Raw genomic sequence first — 20678 nt, 5'->3', positions numbered from 1 at the left:
TCTCAGGCGTCCTATAATCATTCATTATATATGGCTATAGGACAACTGGTCCCCAACCTGACTCCTATCTCTACTATATGGGACACTACTGAATGATAATCATCTACCCCCTACATGTAATACATGGTCTATCGTTAGCCTTTCTCACCCCTCCCCCTAAGTGTTGGAGGTTGTTTGAGAAGCTGCTAGGGTGACCAGACAACGTTGTCTTTTTAGTTTGGTGAAGTTACGGTGGTGGTGTGCTCAGCTTCTGTGTGTATACTTGTGCAATGCACATTTGTTTTGTATTTTCTAATAAAGCCCTTTGATAAAGCTGCATGGTCCCACATGAAACTACCTTTGTTGGGGAACTCTTCTCCTTATGCACACACATATCAAAACAAATGGTAATGGAACAAATATAATGCCTAAAAATACATACATCTGCATAGAGGTGATGAAGGGAAGCGTCTGAAAACACCATGAGGGGACAATTGATGAGGGGATCCCAGCAATACTGGAGGGGCAATTCACCTGCCACCTGGTGCGTGAAAAGCTGTATGATGATTAATAATAGTATAGTAACGCCCTCCTAAATGATGGATTGAAGGCCCTGGAAAAGTCCTCTAATAGTGAATATTTCTTCTGAGATGAACTGTTGATTTAAAATATGGCTTTCCTGGACAATGAATGTCTTCCAAGCCAGTCATGTAGTGATGTATAAAAAGACATATGTGACCCTTTGGGCAAATCCCAATGGTTAACATTAATCTCAAACTCATTATAGCAGATCACAGTACTACTGTACCTATATGAAAATGTGGAAGGTGTACTGGCTACCAAAGGTTTCAAGATTGCCTAGGAGCTTAAAACACAATCAACATGCCACACAGAAGGCCTCAGGATTGCCTAGGAGTACAAAACGCCACCACCATGCCACCATGAGCCTCTAACCGCCTCCCCCCATTTGTAGGGATCCCAACCCAGGATGCCCACACCATCAATGGCGGCGCATGACATCACTGAGCCCGGCCACATACGGTCACATATGCGCTCCGCACACGTGCAGCAAGGCCCACCACCGTAAAGATGGCTGGGAGCGCATGAGCAGGCAACACCTAGCAGCCATATTGAACAACCACCGCTGGAGGCAGGCAGCATCCATGGAACACCGTGGCCAAGACCCCGCATAGAACACCAGGGATCCTGGCCGCGGTGCCACCAGTCGCCCATCAATCACCAGGTCCTCCACACAGGGACCAAATGCCCACCCTCCACAACCCCACGCAGATGTGCATCACATAATCAAATAGAGCAAATATGACTAGTACCATTAGATATTTTTCAGAAACATTACAATGGCAATAGTAAAATACATTTGTACTGGCTCAGTTATGCCACAGCCCCATGCATCAAAATATGAAGAATCTTAAACAGGTACAAAATTGCACACATAAAACTACAGTATATCAGTGATTAAACTTAATATGGTATCATAATCAGGTACCTAAAAACCACTAGATATAGATTATAAAAAGGGTTTATAAGATAAGGTTTCATTAATCAACATCCCCATCAATGACAACACCCCAGCTACCTCCCAACTCCTCCACCTAACCTCCTCCTTCGCGCTCACACAATACACTGAATCCTCCACCCACATCAATGGGAACACCCTGGACCTAGTCTTCTCCAACCTCTGTACCCTTAACAACTTCACTAACACCCCCTTCCCTCTCTCTGACCACCACCTCCTCACGTTCTCCATCTCCCCTTCCCCTAACTCCCCCCCCCCAGTGCGCCAAACCATCACCAGCCGCAACCTGCTCCCGGCCCCCCTCCACTCGGCTGCCAACCGCTTACACGACAGCATCCTTCCACTGTCATGTCCTGACCTAGCCACCACCGCGTACAACGACTCACTATCAGCTACCCTAGACTCTCTGGCACCCCTAACCACACGCAACATCAAACCCAGACCGCTCCAACCATGGCAGAACGACCATACTAAATGCCTCAAACGTCGCAGTCGTGCGCTGGAGAGACTATGGCGCAAAACCAGGTCCCCTCATGCATTCTCCCTCTACAAATCTGCCTTCCTCACCTACACCTCCTCCCTCCACGCCGCCAAGCAGGCCTACTTCGTTGACCTGATCAACACCCTCTCCACCTGCCCTCGCCGACTCTTCTCCACCTTCAACTCCCTGCTCTCTCCCCCCCTCCTCCACTCAGTACCTCACTTACCGCCCACGAGATTGCCACTCATCTCCATAACAAGATTGACGCAATCCGCAAGGACATAGTCAACTTGCAATCTACCTCCCCATCTAGCCTCCCCCCTTCCATCACCCCCTCATCTCTCCCCTCCTGTGACCCCGCAACGGCACTGCCCCCCACCACACCCAAGGCCCTGCCTACCGTAACCCCCTCATCACTGCACTCCTTCAGCCCTACTACCACTGAGGAAGTCACCAGAGTCTTCTCAGAAGCCCGCCTCACTACCTGCCCCCTGGACCCTATCCCCTCTCAACTCCTCCGGTCACCCCCCCTTCCCTCATCCGCTCCCTTACCCACATCTTCAATCTCTCCCTCTCTACTGGCGTCTTCCCCTCCCCCCTAAAACATGCGCACATCACCCCCATACTCAAAAAGCCCTCCCTTGACCCCACCGACCTCAACAACCTCAGACCAATTTCCCTGCTGCCACTCACTTCCAAGCTCCTTGAGCGCTTGATCTACGATCGCTTAAGCACCCACCTAACTGACAGCAACCTCCTTGACCCACTACAGTCCGGCTTCCGTCCCCTACACTCCACCGAAACTGCCCTCCTCAAAATCACCAACGATCTATTAACCGCCAAAGCCAAAGGTGACTACTCTGTCCTCCTTCTCCTAGACCTCTCCGCAGCCTTTGACACAGTTGACCACCCCCTCCTCCTTAACAAACTACTCTCCCTTGGCATCAAAGACACCGCTCTCTCCTTGTTCTCATCCTATCTATCCCAACGCTCCTTCAGCGTTTCCTACAACGGTGCCACCTCCTCTTCCCTCCCCCTCTCTGTTGGGGTCCCCCAGGGCTCTGTCCTTGGACCCCTTCTCTTCTCCATCTACACCTCCTCCCTTGGCAAACTCATACACTCCCACGGCTTCAATTACCACCTCTACGCTGATGACACTCAAATCTACCTATCCACCCCTCATCTCACCCCCACATTCTCCGCCCGCATCACTCACCTCCTACACGACATCTCTGACTGGATGTCGCTCCATTTCCTCAAACTCAACCTCGCAAAAACCGAGCTTCTCGTCTTTCCCCCTTCCCGCGCCCCCCCCCCATCCTCTCCATCACTACCAACAACACCACCATCAATCCCGCCCAGCAAGCCAAAGTCCTTGGAGTCATTCTGGACTCAAACCTTTCCTTTCAACCTCATGTCAAATCACTGACAAACATATGCAGGCTCCACCTCCGGAACATCGCCAAGATACGCTCCTTCCTTACCCCAGACACCACTAAACTACTCATACACTCCCTGATTATCTCACGCCTTGACTACTGTAACTCCCTCCTCACCGGCCTACCCCAGTGCAAACTCTCCCCGCTTCAGACCATCCTGAACTCAGCTGCCAGACTCATCCACCTCACCAGCCGCTCCACCTCTGCCACCCCCCTCTGCCTCTCCCTCCACTGGCTCCCATTGCCCATCGCATTAAATTCAAACTACTCACTCTGACCTATAAGGCCATTCACAACACTGCCCCTAACTACCTCACCGACCTGATTCCCAGGTACCACCCTACCCGTACCCTTCGCTCTTCACAGGACCTCCTTCTATCTTGCTCCCTGGTCTCCTCCTCCCACGCACGACTGCAAGACTTCTCCAGGTCCTCCCCCATCCTCTGGAACTCACTACCCCAATCTATCAGACTGTCACCTTCCCTCCTCACCTTCAGGCGCTCCCTGAAAACCCACCTCTTCAGGGAAGCCTACCCCACCCTCACCTAACAGCCGCTGCCCTTCCCTCCTCCTACCACTCCATCCCCCACAGCCATTTCCTCCTGTACCTCTACCCCCTCCCTCCTAGATTGTAAGCTCGAAAGAGTAGGGCCCTCTTACCTCTTGTGTGCTGTTTGATGTTACTGTACTGTTTCATGTATTGTCCCCCCCCTCTATTGTACAGCGCTGAGCAAACCCTTTGGCGCTATATAAACTCGATAAATAAATTAATTAATACCCGGCGGTATTTAACCATTCAATCCAAAACACTTCTTTTTGCAATATGCGTTTATCCCAGTTACCCCCTCTGGGATCCTTGGGAATTACTTCCAGTTCTATAAATGAAACCATAGTGTTGTTAAATCTGTGGTAAAGGTCTAGGTGCCTACTAACTGGGGTAATCATTTTGCCATTGGCAGAGTGGTAGATATGGTCATTCAATCTAGACCGTAACTTCCTGATAGTCTTGCCAACATAGAATGCCCCACATTTGCAGGTCATGAGATATACAACACTGTCCGTGTTGCAATTCGCACAGAATCTAGGACAGAAGGTCTCCACATTAGGTAAGGTAAATATTGTGTCAGACTTAATCCAAGGACATAGATTACATTGGTTGCATTTAAACATCCCTGCAGAGTGGGCTTGAGTATATGTTGGGTAATGACTCTTAGCGAGTTTGTCGCGTAGAGACGTGGCTTTCCTAAATACAATTTCAGGGTAATTACTGATGTATTTCTTCACAGTGGAGTACTCTAACACCAAATGCCATTGGTTTTGTAAAACCTCATGTAGGGCCTGGAGATGACACGAGAATTTGGTAATAAATGTTACCCCTTGTTGAGAAGTACCACGCCTGGTGGATCAAGACAGAAGAGAAGTTCTTGATTGTCCCAAAGATCTAGTGCATGCTTTGCGTAAGAGTGATTTGGAATATCCTCTTAGCAAAAGACTGTATTGTGCATACAGAATACTCCGTACTAAGGCAAGAGACTGGGCATTGGTAGCATGCATGATTGTATTGCCAGCTGTTTTTTTCCGCTAAAGAGTAGTAGCTAAACAATTATTCTGATCTTTGTAGATCTGTAAATCCAAAAACATAATAGTGGACTCATGATAGTTGAATGTAGATTTTAAATTAAAGTGATTATCATTTAACTTGTCCACAAACATTTTAGTGATTCGACAGCGTCTGTCTAGATAAAGAGATACCGTCAATATATCTATACCAACATAATGCGTGATCAAGATAATTGCCCATAGCTTCATTGGAAAAGAGATCCAGTTCCCACCCCTCAAATACAGATTGATATAGGCCAGGGCAGAGCAAGTGCCCATGGCCACATCCTGCACCTGGAGGTATTGGGACCCTTTGAAAAGAAACCAATTGTGTGTCAAAATAAAAAACAAAAGTCTCAATAGGAACTCATTGAATTCCCATTTGGTATAGGAACGTCAGTACAGTTCTTATGCCCTGCTCGTGAGGGATGGTAGAGTACAAAGCCTCCACATCTAAAGTCACCAGCAGGGCATCGGAAGGTACAGACATTCCCTCAATGTGTTTAAAAAAATCAAGAGTATCCTTGATGTATGATGATAGTTGCACAACATGGGGCATTAGGAAGAAATAAATGAACCTACTGGCATTTTCGGTCAGAGAGCCTATCCCCGAAACAATAGGTCGTCCTGGTGGGGTCATGGATTTTTGTGAACTTTAGGTAACGCATAAAACATAGGTTCACGAGTATGTATTGGAATGAGAAAATCATAGGTATCTTTATTAATCAATGCCTCCAAATAGGCAGCATTGATTAGATCTTTGTAATCCAGATTGAATTGGCCCACAAATCTGCCCGAAATGGGACAGTGCCAGTCTGTTGCGTAATATATCATTGCACATTTTTTCATATTGCAATTTTGTCATCAAAACAATGTTACCTCTTTTGTCAGAGGGCTTAATAATTAAATCATAATGGTTCTGAAGTCTAACAATGGTTTCTTGTTGTCTATTGTTAAGGATCCTCATAGTAGGTGCTAAACTAAACTCATGCGTTTGATGTCCCTTATAGTAGTTGTTAGAAAGGCCCAAATATTGGTATTAATCATTAAGTCTGGGAAATTTGAGATTTACATTTGAATTTTTTAATTAAGTTTCTCCTGAGTTTCACAGCTCACAATGGTATTATCGTGAATACCATCATTCTCCTTCAACAATAACATCAGGTCATCCATAGTAAAGTGCTTGATACGTTCAGTAGGTTCTTTGTTCTGTCTCAACCTTTGTCTATCAGGGTCAAACAAGAATTTGAAAGTAAGATTCCTGATAAATAAAGATCTTTAATTGTTTCATAACGATCCAATTGAGTTATAGGACAGAAACTGAGGCCATATTTGTGAACCTCTAATTCATACCTAGTGAGGTAATAAGGAGTGAGATTGATAACACTCAGTTCAGAATCAGTGGTAATCCCAAAAGAGGTGGATGTGTTGGAGGCTGTGAATTGTTGTGTGTTAAATAGGGATCCAAAGTTGCTTGTCTCATAAACATTTGTGGAGGAATTACCGGTGAAAAAAATGGTCTTTGATTGAGTGGAAGAAATTGGTGGTTATGAATTAACAGTGTACGAAGAAGGTGTCACAGGAATGGCCATCCTAGAAGTGTTCGAAATGGGTTGTGAATTGGGAATGCCAGTTTCTGAATTAATGATTTGCAAGGCTTGTGTAGCCATCTAACCTAGGTGATTACTGCGTGTTTCGATGCCAGTGTAAGGGTTTCTATTGCTTGTAGCAGCTTGAGCACCTGGAACATGAGATGTATCTGGGGCAAACTGTTGAAATTGATGGTAGCATCTTTCAGGAGTGTGTGAAGGACCATACCCACCACCATAATAGTTTCTTTTATGTGGACCAAGAAAGGTAGTATATGGTTCATGCGTATGATTATTCTGCGGTGGTTGTTGAATAGAGGAAGAATCTGCCTCAGTACCCTCATTGACATTTGTATTCCCATTAAAGAACAAATTGGGATTTCCTTGTTTCGGTAGTCCACGATTATATGTTGGATTGGCCTAGCGATAGGCATAGCCTTCCATAAAGGCCAAATGGTCCTTAGAGAGTTTTTTCTGCTTTTTAACCTCCTGGCCCTTTAAGGGGTTTCAGATGCCGGGAGGCCGGGCGGGGTTTTAGGGTCATGTGACCGTCGTGATTCGCTGTCATGGCGGTCACATGATTGAAAAAGATCCCGATCGCAAGGGGAGATCGGGACCTTTCCGTGAGACACCGACATATGTGCTGGGAGCACTCAGGGTGTGCGCTCTCAGCACATATGTGTTTTCAAATGGTACGCAAATATGCGACCGTTAGGCGTCAAGGCCACATATTTGCATACGGTTGGCATCAAGGGGTAAAAGATAACTTCTTTGTTAATCTTGGCTACATAGTCTTTAACTTCCTGATATTTGTCCTCATACTGTACATGGTTCTTCACCGATTCATATTTATTGTTGAGTAATATTAATTCTTGGTCAAGTAAATTCATATCAGTTTGATACTGTCCCACCAAGAGCCTCATCAGGTATACACTGCATTAAGTGAAGGACCGATCCCAAGAGGTCTTGAAATCTGGGGTAGCATTTTTAATGGTAGGGAAGACTTGTATTCTCAAACCTGTAGGACTAATGTTCTCTTTGATGTATTGTTGGAAAAATTCCAAATGCCAATATAAGTTGGATTTTTTTTTTAATTGGTTTTGACGATATGATTATATGATAATGATTCTGGAACATATCTAATGGTCATATTTGCTCTATTTGATTTTGTGATGCACATCTGCATGGGGGTTTGCAGGGTAGGCATTTGGACCCTGTGTGGAGGGCCTGGTGATCGATGTCACTGCAGTTGGAGTCCCTGTTGTTCCATGCGGGGGCTTGGCCGCGATGTTCCATGGGAGTCACCTGCCTCCAACAGTGGTTGTTCAATATGGCTGCTGGGTGTCACCAGCTTATGCTAGTGGTTAGCGGTTCATGGTGGCATGGTGGTGGCATTTTGGACTCCTAGGTGATCCAGAACGCGCCCTCCTGCGCACCCCCACAGGTGCGAACCTGGCGATCTCCGCGACCGCTGTGTCCTACACACAGCTGATCACGTGATGAGGTAAAAAGCCAATCACAGCTGCCTTTTACCACATGATCAGCTGTGTCCAATGACACAGCAGATCACAGGGTAAATACATTTGCTGGTTATTGGTAGCACTTTCCTCACACTCTCACAGCGTGAGGAAAGTACTGCCAATAACCAGCAGCTGTCACAGAGGAGATCGGCACTGAACATCAGGGCACTGATGATCAGTGCCCTGATGATCAGTGCTCTGCAGTGCCACCCAGCAGTGCCCCCCACCAGTGCCACCCATCAGTGCCCAGCAGTGCCACCCATCAGTGCCCCCATCAGTGCAACCCAGCAGTGCCACCTAGCAGTGCCGCCTAACAGTGCCAGCAGTGCCACCAGTCAGTGCTGCCAGTCAGGGCTGTCAGTCAGTGTTGTCAGTCAGCACTGCCCATCAGTGTCACGCATCAGTGCCACCTATCAGTTCCGCCGGTCAGTGCCGCATCATCAGTGCCGCCTCATCAGTGTAGCCTATCAGTGCCCAGCAGTGCTACCTATCCATGCCACCTCATCAGTGCCCATCAGTGCTGCCTATCAGTGCAGCCTCATCAACGCACATAAGTGAAGGAAACAAAGAAAAACTTTTTTTTTTTAATGTTTGCTGCTTTTTTGCTTATAGCACAAAAAATAAAACACCCAGTGGCGCTTAAATACCACCAAAAGAAAGCTCTATTTGTGTGGAAAAAAATGATAGAAATTTCATATGGGTACAATGTTGTATGATTGCGCAATTGTCATTCAAAGTGCGACAGCGCTGAAAGCTGAAAATTGGCCTGGGCACGAAGGGGGTATAAGTGCCCAGTAGGCAAGTGGTTATTTCATAGTGGTACCAATCATTTAGGAGGGCCTTACTATACTATTCTCAATCATCATACACCTTTTCACGCACCAGGTACTGTCATAGGGCAGGTGATTTGATCCCCTCATCAACTGGCCCCTCATGGTGTTATCAGACGCTTCCCTCCGTCACCTCTATGCAGATGTATGTATTTTGTTCCATTACCATTTGTTTTGATATGTGTACATTAAGTATTGTACATAAGATGGTTGTTTTTATCAATACAATTTTTATATATCTTTTCACAGAGAAGTCTTCTTATAGCTCCTAAAGAAGCAATATCATCACAAAACATGTTGAACCATTACTATTATCATCTAAAGAGTACCCCCTCTTAGTTATTGCCAAGTTGTGGCATATCTTTGGTATTGTGGGAGTTACTAGTAATATATGAATCTGCATTGATTATATATTGTTGTATATTACAGGGTCAGAATATATTCTGTAACAATTTTTTTATATATGTATGTACTATTTATGTTGTGCATGTTCAATAAAGTGTTACATTATATGAACCATTGTTTGTAGTGTCTGTAAAGTCCATAAGGTTCTTTATTTTCAATTATAAAGGGTTGATTCAGGCTGCAGACAGAAACATTATTATTAATATAATACAGGATTTATATAGCGCCAACAGTTTGTGCAGTGCTTTACAATATCAGGGAGACAGCACAATTACAATACATTTCAGTACAGAAGGAACATGAGAGCCCTGCTTGTAGAGCTTACAATCTAAAGGATGGTTGATAAACAGGTTAGGGGCAGTACAGGTGGCAGGTGGATACAAACGCCAAAGCTGTAATCAAATATCTTGGTTGATACAAGTTAATTCAAGAAGATCTACCTAATTTAAAGATGGAAATTATTTTTGCATGGACTATTTGAACAAATTATGTAGATAACAAGTTTGAACCCTGATTTTTTTGAGAATTGATAAACTTGTGTTGACTCAAGGTATGTTGACACATTCATTTTTTTTTTTTTTTGAAAGATGGTGTCATCTTCCAAACCAGCACATGGTGTACTGGCCAATGCTGTCGCCTATAACGACCAGACTGACTACACAGGGGATCTGTTTGTTGTTTATTGTATAATCTTGCTATATTGTTGTTTTAAGATACATCCAGATGAGTTATTATATTATGTGTTGCTTGTATCAGGTAAAATAATTTTTCCACCAGACATTGCAGAATTTACCTAGTGAGCAGCTGCTGCAATATATTCATTAGCCCTTTCCTTGTTGATTAGAGCAGCTCCTTGTTTGCTGAGGTTCAGTCACTGAAAATATGTTCCATCCTGGCTTTGTGTGGTAAAATTAGTAATGGTGATTTTTCACCTCCTTTCAGTGTGTAGCCAGGTGCTAGGCTACAACAATATGCAGAAGGAGACATTGCCTTTTATTCTTCTCTTCCTCTACTGAGATACTTATGTTTTGCTGCACCATTCTCCTCCAGCCAGTAGGGGGAGTTCTAAAGCCAAACAAGCCCATAGACATCTATGCATAGCACTGAGAATCCTGGGAGTGTTAGTTTGGCAGGCATATAATGGGACCATACATATAACCACCAAACTGAGCACTACCAGCATACTATATCTCAAAAATAATACTACAATGTGTAATATCCCTGCACCCTCCAATTCAATATACCCAAAATATGCAACACAATATTGCAATAAGAAAAGTGCCATGAACACAAAACATGTGTGATATAAAATAAAAACCACTGTAAAAGTTAATTTGACCAGGTGTATGACAAATAAATATTAGTCCATCCTGCAACAGTTCTAAATAAACTCTTCTTAAAAAAGTTGAGTTTCTCCACTGTGAAAAGAAAAAGTGCTCCGCCACTCTCTCTGCTCCCCCCAACAGAGTAGGGCTCACTGAACAATTATGCCTCTCTTTTTACAGATTGGCATAGCACGCTTATACAGATGACTTCCATCTAACATGGAAAGAACATAGTAACATACTAACATAGTAAGAAAGAAAAAGGGACTTCAATAGTGTAAAAACAATTTTACTAAATTGCACTTTATTAGTATTAAAAACACACTGACAAGAAGGTTAAAGAATCCAGGATTACTAAAGTGCCTGCATGATGTATTGTGCCAGAAGGAACATTAAACCATGGCCTCCATGGTCACTGTCTCACCCGATATCAGCTGCGTCACTTTCCATACATCTCTTCTGGCGCCACCGCTGACGTTACATCCAGTTGCATGTCTCATCAGGTATTCTTTTCCACTTCGGCTTGCAGTTGGTAGGTGTCCCCTATTCCATAACTGATACAGTATATATTATGAGGAAAACCAAAAGGCTGATGAGTGATACATGCAAACATATGCTTAGTTAGTTAGTTTGCACTTGTATATAGCTTAGCTAGTTTATCAGTCTAGACAGTTAGGCAGCTGTTCACATTTTTCACATGTGTTCAGTGGTGTTTGTGTTAGGTTGCTGTGTTTATGTTGTTTGTTTTCAGTCCAGTTCTTTCTTTCGAGTTCTACTTATCTAGTTGCACCGTCTTTGTAGAATACCAGCACATGGGTTCCTAATAACACTAAGAGGGCAATTTTATTAACTGCCTTTTTAAAGGGGGCTTGAGGAAACATTCCATTATACATAAAAAGGAGGGCAACTTTACTGACCAAAAACGTAAAAAGGTGGTTTCCACTGACCGCCAATGTAACAGGAATACTATAAGAAAATATGAGCATATAAAGGGGGCAATATATGAGCATATAAAGCCACCAACAGAACTGGTTGCTTAGGGGTTATTTAATATCTGCATTTTTCTCCTTTCTTTTAATAGGGGATAATAAACCATTGCTTTCTTATACAGTATATTTTCCATGGCCAGTTATTTACTTTTTTCTATGCATTTAGAGTAATTTATCAAAGTGCTCCAAACTTTAAATAAAGTAGTTTCTTTTAAAAGGAGATTCAAGAACACACATTTAGTTATCTTTTACAGCAATGATGAATGAGTTATGTCTTTGACTTTTCTTTATGTCTTTGAACCAGTAAAACTCAGAGGAAAGCAGCACAACAATGGGGAAAATTCACAGCCGGTCAAAGAAAGTATTGTTGCATTGAACTTTCAGAACTGATGTTTAATTATTGTTTTCACCATAGAAAAATGTACCTTTTATAACATTTATCATCACAATAAATCAAGGTTATGTGATTTGCAGGATTCAGTATATCTTGTAACTAAATGTAACACACAATGTGAATAGTAGAAATAGTGGGTACCATAAAGCAGTAGTCAAGATACCCCACCTTTCAAGACAAAAAATAGAAGGACCATGAGATATTCCAGGCATCCCCACTAGGGATCAAAACCACCATGCTCTGAACACCAACGAGCCAGCAACAAAGCTCAGCAACACTTTCAATATTACAATACTACAGTTTTCAGTTTACCAGTTATACCTATTCAAACTCTGACTGAATCTCCTTTAGTTGTGCAAATCTTTTTTATCTCCAGGACAGCAATCTGGATAACACCACCCTTGCATCTTCATATATTTCAACTGTACTGGGTCAGTCATGGACACATTGCCATATGGTATGACAAAAAAACATGGTGGCAGCCGGGTATCCAAGAACTATTATAATTTCCTTATACTGCTCATGGCCTTTGCAGCCGGTACACATACTGCTGTCAACTTGCTGAGGCCTGACTGTCCAGTCCAGAACTGTGTCACTGTTGCAGTATCTTGGCTGATAACAAAGAATGGGCACTAGGCCTCCATTGCACACATTGGAGATGTATATTCCACACATATTCCCTCCCCACATGGAGGCTACCCTGATTCTTCCAGGTTTACAACTTCTCATTGCCATGTACTAATTTTCATGAGGTACTGTTGCTTTACTGCCATTGGACTTTCACCCCCCTGTGTTGCATGGGAAAATGCAAACTCAAATGTTTCACAGAGGTTGGATGGGATGGCTATTGGAGTAAATTTCCGTGCCCTTATTTGGTGCTTTCCCTTTACACATCCCTCTAACTGCCTTACTGCTATTTGTCATTTGATACAACCGCTGTGAGGCAGCCCTGGGGGGGATTACATCTAATATTAACTTTGACTTTGCAATATACTCATGTTTATATGATGTATGCTGTACCAGTCCAGATGCCAACTGAAAACGGTTCCATCTCTTACTTATCCTTTTGCTTTATGTGGGTGTTAGGCAGCCTTCTAGCTTCTGCCAGCTGCAAGTTAACAAGTCTTCTCAGACTCCAAGCTGCTCCCATCAACTGTAGGCTAACAAGTCTAGGCAATTTTCCAGCTACTCCCAGCATTTACTGACTGCTGCCTTGTACTTTCATTGTCATGGTAATGAGTCTGGCCACTGGCCCCCTAGCTAGCTTAGTTCTTGGCACAGGAGCTAAATCATTTATGCATCATCAGCCTGTACTTCTGTGCTGATAGTGTTCCTGCTTCCTGGCTTCCTACCTGAACCTCTGCTAGTCTGAAGTCCCTGACCCATCCCTACCTGTCTTGACCTTGGACTGTTTACTGGACTACGTTTATCACCCTGACCTTGAACTGTGGCATGTACTCTCTGCAGGCACTGCTGATCCTTTCTACAGCTAATTTGCACATACTTCTCCATGATAATGGCAATCATCAGGGCCTTAATACAGAAAAGTGTTTCTACATCTAGTTGGATTTGAAAGCTCTGTCAGCCGTTGAGACTTTTCATTTCAACCCCAATACTTAATAAACCAGATCCTACACTCCTGTTTTCACTGGATGTATATGCCTCAAAGGTAGGAGGAGCTGGAGCTATATTCTCCAAACTTTCACTATGCACCAATCAATTACATCCTTATGCCTTAATTTCCAGGAAATTTCCCCCTATAGAGAAGAATTACAATATAAGACAAAGAGAATCCCTGGCTGTCATATAAGCCTTAGAAGAGTAGTGCCGCTGGCTGGATGGCATCTGGCACCCTTTCACTGCTTATACTGACTACAGTAACCTTATAAGTACATTTAAAAGTGCCAAATGTTTACGCTCCAGACAGGTTCACTGGTCGCTGCTTTTCAGTCGCTTCAACTGTCAAATTACTTTCAGACCCACTTAAAAAAGTGTCAAGGACAACTCTTTGGCACATAGTGTTCTGCCTTCATCAATATACCCTGGTTGCCTCAGAGCAATCTGCCACCTGCACAGTCCTAGGAGTGCTTTCTTCTGATCTTTCCCCCTCTATCGTCAGATCACAGGAGGTACTAAAGAGCCTTTGGCTGGAAAACTGTTTGTTCCTGTGATCTTAACTCTAATATTCTTCTTAAGCCATACAGTTCCCAAAAAAGGGACATCCTTGCATTTCTAAGACTCTCTTCGTCATCTTCCGTCACTTATGGTGGCCATTTTTGTGGAAAGATGTAATTTGCTATGTGTAATGCTGTGAGCCTTGAGACAGATACATGTCTCCCAGAACAATACCTGCCCGCTTGCTCATGCATCTTACTATTCCCAGCCGTCCATGGACCCCCCTCTCTATGGATTTTATTGTTGATCTTCCTTGCTTGCTTGGCTGCATGATTGTATGGGTCACTGTAAACCATTTCAGTAAAATGGCTCACTTTGTGGCATTACCCAATTTACCCTCAGCTAACTAACTGGCAACTTTGTTCATACAGCAGATCTTCAGACTGCATGGAATTCCCATTGACATCTTGAGAGATCATGGCTCTCAATTTGTTTCCAAGTTCTAGTGAGCCTTTTGCTTTTCTTTAAGGATCTTGGTGTCCCTTTCCTCTGCCTACCAACCTCCGTGCAATGGTCAGATTGAGAGGACAGATCAATCCCTGGAACTCTTTCTCCACCGTGTTGTCTCAGACAACCAGTTAGACTGGGCTTCCTGTTTACCCTGTGCTGAATTTGCCAGTAATATACATCCACATGCTTTATCTGGCGTTTCAACCTTCTTCTGTGTTTATGGGTACCATACAAAGTGCCACTCACTGTCCAACTCATCTTTCAATGTACCCAGTGCCTCCTCTCTTGTCCAAAACGTTTCCCATATTTGGGGGACTGTGTGCGACAATTTGTCTTCTGCAGCTGCCTCCCAATTATGCTGATGTTCATTGTTGCCCATCTCCCAAATTCAAAGTAGGTGACCTAGTATGGCTTTTTACTAAAAGTACTCCTCTCAATGTGCCATCACAAAAGCTTGCACCCAGGTCCATTGGGTCAAATCAGATTATTTGGAAGCTCAATCTTGTTACCTTCCATCTCAGATTGCTTCTTACAGTAAAGATTCCTGATACTTTTCTTGTCTCCTTGCTGAAACCAGTGCACCCTCAGGTCTCTTTAGCCTCCAGATAAAACAAGAGGAGCTTGCTATACAAAGGATTGTGGATTCAAGAACGTTAGAAACTGTCATGGTCACAGTTCAGGCTTGGAGACCAGTAGCTATAGCAGTAGAGAGGCTCCCACCAACCAGCAGGATAAGTACAAAAGCAGGTCACCCTGATTAATGATGCAGGCTCACCCAAGGTGCGGAGTCAAAGCACTAACTGGTATTCACCAGAGATTCTGGTGGTAGAGATGGTTTTTGCTGCATGTTAATACCAAATCACGGTCCTCAGGATCATTCCACCAGGAAGTGAGCAAGCCGGGGTCCAGTAGCAGATATAACAGACAGTGATCAAGCATTGTCAGTAAACAAGCCAAAGGTCTGTAACAAGTGGTTGCAGGTTGGGATCAAGGGGAAGTCAAAGGTCCATAATAAATGGTAGTGGAAATAAGGGCATCTTCAGGTATGCAAAGGAACAAGATATCTGCTGAAGAAAGAAAAGTAATCTGGCTAACAGAAAGTGCAGAGACATGGCTTAAATCAGGAAGTTCATGGGAGGAGCAAGGAGTTCAAGGTTCACCAGAAACAAGGGACAAGACAAGATTGTAGTAAGAGATCAGACAGGTAGTTCTCTAGCATCTCAGGTGGTACAGTGAGAAGACACACAGGCAGATACCACATCTGTCAGAGGTTCAGGCTTGGATCCTGACAGAAACTCTCTTCATTACCTTGTCCATTGAAAGGCCTAGTTCCCTAAAGAGTATTCCCGGGTACTAGCCTCTTCTGTCCATGTAAGCATTTAGTAAGAATATTCCACCAGTCTCATCCTAACAAGCCATTCTTTAAAGCGGAGTTCCACTCAAAAGTGGAAGCTCTGCTTTTGTGCATCCCCCCCTCCACTGCCACATTTGGCAATTTTCGGGGGGGAGCGGGGAACCTGGATTTGATAGGTACACGCTCCCACTTCTGGCTCAGTTCATCCCCCCCCCCCCCCCGCAGCCCTCTGGGATACTTCACAGGGCCCAGAATACTGTGGCCCATTTACAAAGCGCTGCGCATGCACAGTAGGACACTGGCTGTGAAGCCACAAGGCTTCACTGCCAGTTTCCCATAGTAAAGATGGTGGCACCAGCACCCAACAGCGATTGAAGAATCAGCTCAGGGTGAGGACACCGCTGGATCCCTGGACAGGTAAGTACCTTAATATTATACGTTAGCAGTATTTGTAGCTGCTGACGTTTAATTTTTTGGGGGGCTGACAGGGGCCGGAACTCCACTTTAAGGGTCCAGTGGCTCCTCCATTTAGCGGTAATGTTAGCCAGCCTTCCAGGCAGCTGAGGGTTAATAAGTCTTCTCAGACTGCTAGTTGCTCCCATCATCTGGGGGGTAAAGAATCTAGGCAATTTCCTAGCACTTACTAATGACTGTCTTGTACTTGGTCAAACAAACTCTAGATAGATTCGTCTTGGCATACGAGGCACCTTATTTAACCCTTTCACTGCCATTTTTGCATTTATTTATTTGTTAACCCTAGAGCTGATTATGCATGCCCAGCTGAAAGGATGTCCCACTGCTCCACCTTTCTACAGATATAAAGAAGGTCTTCAGCCAGGGAGTTCCTGGACTTCGCTCCCCAACATATTGATCCCCTTCTTACATGCATACCTGGATAAGAACTTTATATGCTTCAACCAGGAAATCCATCAATGTTAACAGTACCCCATCATACAGCTTTGCCACTCCAATGCAATCATCGAGGCTGCCCTTAAGTCATGACTAATTTTTTTCTAACTTTAGAGCCTTTCCCAGAACAATCATATCAAACACGTACAATATATCCATGGCTTAAAGATGAGAAATATGGTACATAAAGTAGTGGCCTACTTGATGATCGATGTGTTACTTAACTCAACCCCTCATATTGCGCTCTGTGCTCCTACGTATACATCAGACCTCCAACTATATTTCCTATTATAAAATACAATTACAAATAGCTCTGAATGTTTCTCTAGTGCTAGATTTAGTGGAGCAACTGAAACCTAATTTCTCTCTTTAGCAGACTCAAACGGCACTTACTCAACTGGGTACATAAAATCCATTATTGCGCTTGTCTAGCAGAATATTCTTCCTAGGAAAAAAACACACTTATGTAGATTTGCAAATGCAATGTTTTTGTACATACGTTGGCAAATTTAGTGGTGTCCAGGGTACTCTCAAATGTATCTTCTAGGACTGCCCTAGAATCAAAATGTTCTGGATACAAGTGACCCCAGTAATTCTCAAACTCACAGAAATGTATCTCAATCTTGATCCTTTGCCATGTTTGCTTCATCTTATACAAATCCCAAAGTCTAAATAAAAGAAATCTTTATTGATCCATCTTCCCAACACAGCTAAAGTTTGCATCCCAAGTATACAGGTGAAACTCGAAAAATTAGAATATCGTGCAAAAGTTCATTTATTTCAGTAATGCAACTTAAAAGGTGAAACTAATATATGAGATAGACTCATTACATGCAAAGCAAGATAGTTCAAGCCGTGATTTGTCATAATTGTGATGATTATGGCTTACAGCTCACGAAAATCCCAAATCCACAATCTCAGAAAATTAGACTATTACATGCAATCAATAAAACAAGGATGTACAATCCTTGTTTTATAGAACAATATCGGACCTCTGAAAAGCATAAGCATGCATATGTACTCAGTACTTGGTTTGGGCCCCTTTTTCAGCAATTACTGCCTTAAGGCGGCGTGGCATGGAAGCTATCAGCCTGTGGCACTGCTGAGGTGTTATGGAAGACCAGGATGCTTCAATAGCGGCCTTCAGCTCTTCTGCATTGTTTGGTCTCATGTCTCCCATCTTTCTCTTGGCAATGCCCTATAGATTCTCTATGGGGTTCAGGTCAGGCGAGTTTGCTGGCCAATCAAGCATAGTAATCCCACGGTCATTGAACCAGGTTTTGGTGCTTTTGGCAGTGTGGGCAGGTGCCAAGTCCTGATGGAAAATGAAGTCAGCATCCCCATAAAGCTCGTCTGCGGAAGGAAGCATGAAGTGCTCTAAAATCTCCTGGTAGACGGCTGCGTTGACCCTGGACTTAATGAAGCACAGTGGACCAACACCAGCAGATGACATGGCTCCCCAAATCAACACAGACTGTGGAAACTTCACACTGGACTTCAAGCATCTTGCAGTGTGTGCCTCTCCATTCTTCCTCCATACTCTGGGTCCTTGGTTTCCAAATGAGATGCAAAAGTTGCTCTCATCAGAAAAGAGGACTTTGGACCACTGAACAACAGACCAGGTCTGTTTTTCTTTAGCCCAGATAAGACGCTTCTGACGTTGTTTGTTGTTCAGGAGCGGCTTGACAAGAGGAATAAGACATTTGAAGCCCATGTCCAGGATCCGTCTGTGTGTGGTGGCTCTTGATGCACTGACTTCAGCCTCAGTCCACTCCTTGTGAAAGTCCCCAACACTTTTGAATGGCCTTTTCCTGACAATCCTCTCCAGGCTGCGGTCATCCCTGCTGCTTGTGCACCTTTTTCTTCCACACTTTTCCCTTCCCCACACAACTTTCTATTAATGTGCTTTGATACAGCACTTTGGGAACATCCAACTTCTTTTGCAATAACCTTTTGAGGCTTTCCCACCTTATGGAGGGTGTCAATGATGGTTTTCTGCACAACTGTCAGGTCAGCAGTCTTTCCCATGATTGTGATTCCTACTGAACCAGACAGAGAGACCATTTAAAGGCTCAGGAACCCTTTGCAGGTGTTATGGCTTAAATAGCTGATTAGAGTGGGACACTTTGAGCCTAGAATATTGCACCTTTTCACAATATTCTAATTTTCTGAGATTGTGGATTTGGGGTTTTCATGAGCTGTAAGCCATAATCATCACAATTATGACAAATCACGGCTTGAACTATCTTGCTTTGCATGTAATGAGTCTCATATATTAGTTTCACCTTTTAAGTTGCATTACTGAAATAAATGAACTTTTGCACGATATTCTAATTTTTCGAGTTTCACCTGTATGGAGGCAAGCCTCTACTTCCACACTGGTTTATTGGTTTGTAGGCACTTAAAGATAAATCTGAACTTAACCACGTGCCCTCCACCCATGCTTCTCCATCCCTCAGTTCCATACTCCCCCACTTGCACACAAAAAGAAAACTAATCCACAAAATGATTGTGTTTCAGACATACATTTTATTCAGTTGGTATGGAGAAACAACACTAGAACCTTGCAGACCATGGCAGACTTGAACAGAGGCCCTCTTCCCTGACTAAATAAAGTATTTAGGTTTCCTAGTGCTGTTAACTGTAGACAGTCTCTATTTGTACAATTATTTTATGAAGTGATGGTGTGCCTAGTTCTTTTCTCTGTACATTGTGTAAAATAAACATAGAATTAGAAACTATGTGGAAACAGAGAAAACTCAAAGGTGAACATGGCAGGACATCAGATATAACTTGCCTCTGGCTTTTAATGTATTTCCCATGAGATTCCTATTGTGTGAATCCTGTAGGCTGCCTAGGGTCTAGGAACTGCAACTACCACGATTACACATCAGGGTTATCAAACATTGCAGAAGGCTACTTTCTGTTCTTCTCTATTCAGTACTTTTCTCCCCATACAAATCAATGCAAAATCAGTTTAAAACAGATGGAAATGCAACATATAACAAATGAAACAAAAAACAAGGGAAGCACATATAGCTCAATATGAATCTTTACTGGAATGTAAAATTTAAAAAAATATATGCACTCACATCTGGCGAATAGGGTCATTTTCAGTTCCAGCTTCAATTACCAGTTTAGAGCTACTGATACAATTCTCAAAAAACATTGCCCCATTTTACTAAGGAAACCAAAGTTGAAAAACATTCTCCTCAGCAAACCACAAGTGGTTTTTAGGAGAGCACAGAACATTGAGAATATTTTGGCCCCTAATAAATAGAAAAGTACGAAAACAAAGGTGAGAGATATGCCAACAGTTTTGGATATTAAAGTGTTACTAAACCCACAACAGTAAAATCAGTCTGTATATGCAGTAAAGCATGCTTGATAAACTTACTGGGGAACCTAAGGGGTTAATCCTCTGAATTGTGTAAAAATGCTGTTTGATCCTATCTTCTATGATCCTCCCCTTCTTCCAGTGCCCCCTCTTATCTCCTGATAAGACATATCATGTGAAGACACTCTGCACATGCTCAGTTTGCTGTGTATTGCTAGAGAGTTTTTTCTTTATCTTGGGAAGGTACATGTGATCAGCACAGGGCCAAACAGCACTGTCCAGACAGAGGTCAGGTGTTCTGCATCCTCCTAGGGCAGAAGGAAAACTCTTCCTACAAGCTTTAACCAGTGCTCTGCTGAACCCTGA

This window comes from Staurois parvus, unplaced genomic scaffold, assembly GCF_062004578.1.
Source record: "Staurois parvus isolate SC_StPar_1 unplaced genomic scaffold, SC_StPar_1.0 ptg000233l, whole genome shotgun sequence".
Lineage (NCBI taxonomy): Eukaryota > Metazoa > Chordata > Amphibia > Anura > Ranidae > Staurois > Staurois parvus.
The sequence above is the reverse complement of the archived record's forward strand: the minus strand, read 5'-3'. Positions refer to the sequence as shown.